The following is an 8321-nucleotide window of genomic DNA, read 5'->3' on the forward strand; positions in this document are numbered from 1 at the left end:
TGAAAGTCATATAAGTGAGTTTGGAAGGAAACTAATTTGTGCAACAGACTTTGCTCCAAGATAATAATATTAAACCCAACTATTACATTGTTGCTGTCACTCAGCCAGAAAATAAAGATTTAGATACCTCCTGCATTCATCTCTGTTCTAGGTGCTGGGAATACAGTGAAGTCCCTGTCTTCCTGGGACTGATGGCCTAAAAGCCATTAAGCAAGTAATTATGCAAATAATTATTTAATTGTAATTTCAATGCCCTATCCTATTTATAGATGTTCTCAGTTTTTGTTGTTTCATGTGTGCTAACTTTGTAACCTTTAAACTCCTTCAGAAAGAGACTATAATCTGTATTCTGTCTCCACTCTCCATTGCCAGGTGTGGCCATGTAAAAAATCGAGAAAACAATAGTATTTGGTAGATGAACAGGACCATGAAACGTGGGAGACCTTCTGAAAACATGTTGAAACCCATTTATGAGCGCTTTGACCATTGCAGAAATAGTTTACAAAGTCAAGAATGTGCACATTCCGGAAAGGTCAGGACTTCTTTGTATATCCTTCTCCATCCTGCTAGTGGAAGTCTGTGAAATCAGACACAAGTGTCCTCTTGCTGTTCTAAGAATCACAAGAGTCAAAACCCTGCCAAGACTCTTTTTGCTTGTCCAGAAAGAGTCTTCCCACACTGCTTGAGCTGTGGATGCTTCCAGTTCCTGAATAAGAGTAGTTCCCATCTCTTCTGATAACCTCTGATAGTTAAGAAATGCAGACATGGTGGTGACTGTCCGTAGATGGGGACCTTGGCTAATCCGTTACATCTGGTTAAGGGTCTGGTCCAATCCAAGGAAGGCACATACCATAGCCAGTTCACTGTCAGCTGATGGTCACGAAAGGAAAGTAATGTTTTCTAAAATCTAATTTTGTCTAGGAATGGAGATGATCTTGAACAGATTAACATGCTCCACTCTGCCCAAGCAAACAACAGGAGTCCATGTGTCAAGTCACATCCTCATTAAATTTTCAAAAACCCAGACAACCCGTTCTGTCTCTCTTCCCAATCGTTCAGTGCTGTCCACCTGGTCTTATTAAATCCCCACTGGAATCCATACAAATGACACCAGTTCCCAGGCCTCACGTTACCAAGGGCAGCTTAATTCCTTTCAGATTGATTTGTAATTTGCATTTTTGCAAGAACAACAGCAGTCCAATTTCTCTTTTGTGGTAAACTTAGGAAAAAAATAGTCTGGCCCCTATTTTGAGCTATTTGTTCTTGGAAGAAAGACAGTGTACCATTCAAGGCATCATCAATATTAAGAGTTATTGTATGCAAGTTGTCTTCTACCGTACTAAAAAAGCTGTGTTATTTTTTATCTAGTTCTTCATTTTTATAATTTGTCCCTGACCTACTAAAAAATTTAAAAAAAATTAATTTCAAAAATGAAGTTGGCCAGAGTTTGCTGTATACAGCTTAAAATCATCAAGAGAATCTATCCTGGGGTGTAAAGTGTACTATCATTCAGGCAATTAAAGAAAAAGAGTAAAATGACAAATATAAGAACATAGAACATCTGTCTGGGATCATGGTCCTCTACATGGGATGTGCTCCTTGCCTTCAAGTCAGTGACAGACCACTGGTCATAGAGCACTATGATTTGGAAAGCCTAACTACACCAAAGTGAATGTGACTTGTAAGATGGCAAAAGCTAGTCACAAGTTCTGGCCATTCAGTGGCTTTGTAAAATAGTCACATAACACCCAATAACTGACTTTGGGTTCCAGCCACGATGCATCACCAAGTGCCACCACTGATATCTGATAACCCAGGCTGTCAAGATAGAGAGCTGGGCACTTCTGTTTCTTGGCTGTGTGACCTTGGGCAAATTGTTCACCTCTCTACGTCCTGGTTTCTGTGAAATGGAACCAACAACAAACCTTGGTGCATAAGGTTTCTATGAGAACTAGATGCTATGGTACACAAATAGTGCATAGTACCTAGCAAGCATTCAGTGAATAAATTGTTATGATAGATGTACAGTTGCCCTACCTGGTCATTCACAAGTCAGATCACTTGTCAGGAAGAAAGGAGGCAAAGCCAAATTTCTAAGGGCTTCTTTCTTTTTTTAATATTTATTTTTTAGGTGTAGATGGACACAACACAATGCCTTTATTATTATGTGGTGCTGAGGATCAAATCCAGGTCCCTCTTGTGCTAGGCGAGCACTCTACCACTGAGCCACAATCCCAGCCCTTTTTAATTTTTTATTTAGAGACAAGTTTTCTCTGAGTTGCTTAGGGCCTTGCTAAATTGCTGAGGCTGGCTTGAACTACCGATCCTTCTGCCTCAGCCTCCTGAGCTGCTGGGTTATACAGGTGTACACCACCATGCCCTGCCAGGGATCCCCACTTTCAATGCCAACTTCCAGTTGCTTTTTCACTCCAAGCTTACGTTCTGGAATCCAACCTACCTTGCTCTATGCCCTCAGCTTATAAAGTGTTCAACACTTTTTTTGGGGGGGTAGAGGGGCATTTGAGACTGAACCCAGGGGCACTCTACCACTAAGCTATATCCCCAACCCTTTTTATTTTGAGACAGGATCTCACTAAGTTGCTGAGGCTGACTTTGAACTTGCGATCCCCTTGCCTCAGCCTTCCAAGCTGCTGGGATTACCAGCATGCGCCACTGCACCCAGCTCCACAGTTCTTATTCATCGGTCCACTAAACAACTGTATTCTTAGTGGGAGTGGTGGTGCTCACCTGTAATCCCAGTGACTCAGGAGGCTGAGGCAGGATTGCAAGTTGGAGGCCAGCCTGGGCAACTTAGCAAGACCCTATCTCAAAATAAAAAATAAAAAGGGCTGGGAATATAGCTCAAAGGTAGAATTCCCCTGGGTTCTATCCTCAAGAAAGAAAGAGAGAAAGACAGAAAGAGAGAAAGAGAGAGAGAAAGAGAGAAAGAAAGAAAAAAAGAAAGAAAAAAAGAAAGAAAGAAAGAAAGAAAGAAAGAAAGAAAGAAAGAAAGAAAGAAAGAAAGAAAGAAAGAAAGAAAGAAAGAACTGGGTTCTTAGGGTCATAGTAGCACCTGTGCATTGCAATAAAGGAATTTGGGGACCCTGTGCCCTCTCCTTTTTATCATACAAACTGCTTCTTAGAGCATAACCACCACACTGGGAACCTGGAAATTCAACAGGAGCCATCATCAGTCAGTAACTTTAAATCATGTACAGGGCAGACCTCAGCACCCAGAGTCACTGTGAGGGCCCTGTGGACTCCTTGAACCGGCAAGACTCCTTTCTTAGGGAAAAAGAGGAGTAGGATCTACTGTACACACACACTCAGATACTTCTCCCTCATATATAATCTCATAAATTTATTTTTAGAGCTCTACTTTTGTTTTTTAAGCAAATACATTGTTAGCAATTAATAAATGTGATTGAAGTTTATCACTGAAGTTTATTGAGGACCCCTATTTCCTTGGTGTCAAAACAGGGAATGATTGCATTTCTTTCAGTTTAGCTGCCCAATGACACAATGTTAAATCTCTTTCTTCTTTAGCAACATAGTGTGGGCAGATTCCAGAACTTCCTGATTGCTTACATTGTTAAAAATAATGTCTTGGGGTGGGGGAGGTGTGTGGCTCAGTAGTAGAACACATATTTAGCATGATAGAGGCCTGGGTTCAATCTCGGGACAAAAAAAAAAAAAAAAAAAGTAACAATAATGTCATTTACCACAACTCTTGATTCTTGATTCCAGAAAGATGAAGTAGGAGTAGTCTTCCCTGTTTCTCCCATTAAGTATAACTGACATCTCTGAACATTGATATGAAACAAACAGAAGATTGAAAGGTGGGATAAGAAGGCAAATAGGCTAGGGATATGGGACACACCGGATGACCCAGTAGTAAATTCCCTGATTTTCTTTCTTCTTCAACTATCCTAGAGTGGATGCTGGAAAAGCCAGAAATTTAGAAATCCATAAAAACCGGTGCAAAAAAAAAAAAAAAAAGCCTCAACAGAAAAAAAAAAAAAAAAAAAAAAAAGGCTACTCTGTCCAGCCAAAAGATCAGGAAAGGCGTTGCCTAGTAGGATAGAGAACTTTCGACAATAACCCTCTACCCCAACGCACCCACCCCCACCAACATCAGCAAAAGGCTGAGCTGGGAGTCTGAACCTTCACCCTCCCAAGGCTGAGAGCAAACATCCCTAACCCAGTAGAATCAAAAAAAGGCCAAGAGGGGAACAGAGACTTCATTTTAGCCAGGTACTAATGAGGTCCCTGTCCTTCCCACACTGGGGTGATGTTAGATGGGCACTTAGTGAAAATCAGTACTTTGACACCCTCTCTTTTAACAATGCCAACCCGCCCCATGGTATCAGTGGAGGCCCCGAGGAGCAGTAAGGAACACTGCCCCTTCTCACCCTATGGTATCAGGGCAGCCCTAGGAGGAACATGAACTTCCTCCTCCACTCAGCAGAAATGAAGTGTTCCTTCCCCATCATGCCAGGAGGTCAACAGAGGCCAAGTGGAAAAGCTGGACTTCTACCCCAAGCTCCCAGGGATAAGATGTCCCCGCTTTCTTTGTTGCTGGTGACATAATGGTTATATAAGACCCAGAGTCTCATACTATCAAAAATTCTAGGATTCATGGAAAACCACTCATCATATCAAGAACCAGAAAGATCCCAGGTTGAATGAGAAAAGACAATCAACAATGCCAATACCAATACAGAGGTGTTAGAATTACCTGTATCAAATTCTAAACTAGTCATTAGAAAAACATCCAATAAGCAATTAGGAATGCCATTGAAAGGAGAGAAAAAATAGAAAGTCCAGCAAAGAAACAGAATAGATACCACTGTGTACCATGCCACAGGCCTATGATCCCGGCTACTCTGAAGGCAGAGGCAACAGAATTGCAAGTTTAAGGCCAGCCTACGCAATTTATCCTGTCTCAAAAATTTGAAAAGGGCATGAGGGCATTAGGAATGTAGCTCAGTGGTAGAGCACTGGCATGTGCCAGGAAACCCCCCCCCCAAAAAAAAAAAACTTAAAAAGAAATGTAATGGATGGACTCACAGCAGAATAGAAGAAACAAAGAATCAATGAACTTCAAGAGAGAGCAACAGAAATTCTCCAATCTGAACAAAGGAAAGAAAGCAGGCTGAAACAACAACAATAACAACAAAAACAGAATTTCAGAGTCAGGTGGGAGTATAACAAAAATCTAAGATTTATTATGGGCGGGGTGGGGAGATTCCAGAAAGGGAGGAAAAAGAAAGCAAAGCTGAAAAAAAAATATTTGAATAAATAATGGCTGAAAACTTGCTGCCTTTGAAAACTTGCTGCCTTGGGCTGGGGATATAGCTCAGATGATAGAGAGCTGGTCTCGAATGCACAAGGTCCTGGGTTCAATCCCCAGTTCCAAAAAAAAAAAAAAAAAAACCTACAAATCTACATATTCAAGAAGCTGCAAATCCCAAGAAGGATAAATCCAAAGTAGTCCAATGCAAAACACACCTCTAAAAATAAAGGGAAGGGAAGGATCTTGAAAGCGGAGAGAGCAAAACAATGCCTATGTATATTTCACAAATGGTTTTGACATGGGCATTTTACTATGTTCCCCAGGCTGGCCTCAAGCTCCTGATCCTCCTGCCTCAGCCTCCTAAGTAATAAGTAATTGGAATTATAGGCATGTGTCACCACACCCAGATGTTATGCATATTTTAACTCAACAAAATTATTTTTTAAAAGCTGTCCTTAAGCTAAGCGCAGTGGTGCATGCTTATAATTCCAGCAATTTAGGAGGCAGAGGCAGGAGTATCAAAAATTGGAGGCCAGCCTGGGCAACTCAGCAAGACCCTAACTCAAAACAAAAATAAAAATAAAAGGGCCTGGGATGTAGCTCAGCAGTAGAGCATCCCTGGGTTCGAACCTCAGTCCTGCAAAAAAAAAAAAAAAAAAAAAAAAGTATAATAATTAATAAATAAAATAAAAGCTTGTTCTTTGAAAAAAATTGGTGAAATCAACAAACTTCTAGCAAGATTGACAAAAAGAGAGAGAGAGAGAGAAGACATAAATTACCAATATTAGGTCTGGGGATGTAGCTCAGTGGTAGAGTGTTTGCCTAGCACGTTCAAGACACTGATTTCAATTGCCAGCATAACGCACACACACACACACACACACACACACACACATACATAGAGAGAGAGAGAGAGAACAGTGAGGGCATGCATATTATGAACAACTCCATGTTTATAAATTTAACAGTGTAGATTAAATGAACTCATTCTTCAAGGAGCAAAATTTACCACAATTCATCCAAAATGAAATAGACCAGTTGAATGGAATTTCTACATATTAGCATTGAACACATGGGAATTTGAAATTAAAAAGACAATACAATGCAAAATACCTTAAAGAATTAGTTGAGTACTAGCCAGGTGAGATGGTCCTGTGTCCATAAACCAAGTGACTTGGGAGGCTGAGGCAGGAGTATCCTAAGTGCAAGACCAGTCTTAACAACTCAGTGAGGTCCTAAACAACTTAGGGAGACTTTGTCTCAAAATAAAAAATAAAAAGGGCTGGGGATGTGGCTCAGTGGTAGTGTGCCCCTGGGTTTGATCTCCAGTACCAAACAAAAAAAAGAAAGAAAGAAAGAAAGAAAGGATCCTTCATGCATTGGTGGTTGGAATGTAAAATGATACAGCCACTCTGAAAAATAATCCTGCAGTTGCTTTACAAATGAGACATACACTTACCACACTTTTATCAGAATAATGAAAACATACTCATTGCAGTTTATTTTATTTTTTAAATATTTTTTAGTTGGAGATGGACACAATACCTTTATTTATTTATTATGTGGTACTGAGAATTGAACCCAGGGCCTCACACATTTGAGGTAAGTGCTCTACCACTGAGCCACAACCCCAGTCCCAGCAGTTTATTTTTGATAGCCAAAAATGGGAAACAACCCAATTAATTGTCTGAAAGTAAACGAGTAAATATACACCATGCAATATTGCACAGCAAGGCCTCCCAGTGGTTTGGGAGGCTGAGGCAGGAGGATTATGAACTCAAAGCCAGCCTCAGCAACTCAGTGAAACCCTGTCTCTAAATAAAATACAAAGTAGGGCTGGAGATTTGGCTCAGTGGTTAAGTACCCTGAGTTCAATCACTAGTACCAAAAAAAAAAAAAAAAAAATTGCTCAGTAAGAAAAAAATGAGCCAGAAAGATGTGGTGACATTATTCTCAGCTACATGGGAGGCTGTGGCAGGAGGATCGTAAGTTTGAGGCCAGCTTCAGCAATTTAGCAAGACCCTGTCTTAAAATAAAACAGTAAAAAGGGATTGGGGATGTAGCTACCTCAGTGGTAGAGCCCTTGCCCAGCATATGCAGTCCCCAGTACTACACACACACACACACAAAAAAAAAAAAACTAACAACTTGGATGAATCTCAAGGCATTATGCTGAGTGGGGAAAAAAAAAAAAAAAACAGTCTCAAAAAGCTGCCTGCTGTAGAATTCCACTTAGATCATTCTCAAAATGACAGCTATAAAGAGGGGAAAGCAGATTAGGAGTGGCCAGGGGTTGGCATGTTTTGGGGGTTGTGAATATAAAGGGACAGCAAGAGAGAGACTTTGCGATGGTGAGACTATTCTGTGTCCCAACTGTGGTGGTGGCCTCATGAATTCGTATGTGTGACATAATGACATAGAACTGCACACACCCTATGTCAATGTCAGTTCTCTGTAGTTACATGTGACATCATGGCTGGGGGACACTAGGTGAAGATCAGGGGACAAGGGCACCTGGGGGATCTTCTCACAGGTAGCCTTTGCTGGGTCCCCACCACCACCACCATCATAGTGACTGGGACCTTCTCAGAGCCACACGACAGTGAGGTCTTTCCATTCCCTGTCCATTCTGGGTGCTATACCTGCATTTCAAAGGTTGTAAATACAGCCCCCACATCATGCTGCCCCCCAGTGAAACCCCCTGCACTTCTGACTGCCCCCTGAAGGACCCCAGGGGCACAAGTGGCTCCTTGCGGGTGGTGTGGCATGGTAGTCACTGGAAAGGGACACAAGAGACCTCAGGCATTATTAACCTAAAAACAAAACAAAAAGTATTAGTACCTTTAAAGGAGGAGCAGGGATAACAGAGGTAGTCTGGCTTTGAATTTAACAAAATTTGTGTGATTGGGATTTGGGGATCATAGCTGCCATAAGGATTTTTTGTTCACATACTGGGTTGTATAGGGTCCCCTCCAAAATTCATGTCCTCCCTGAATCTCAGAATGTGATCTTACTTGGAAATAGC

This window comes from Urocitellus parryii, chromosome 9, assembly GCF_045843805.1.
Source record: "Urocitellus parryii isolate mUroPar1 chromosome 9, mUroPar1.hap1, whole genome shotgun sequence".
Classification (NCBI taxonomy): domain Eukaryota; kingdom Metazoa; phylum Chordata; class Mammalia; order Rodentia; family Sciuridae; genus Urocitellus; species Urocitellus parryii.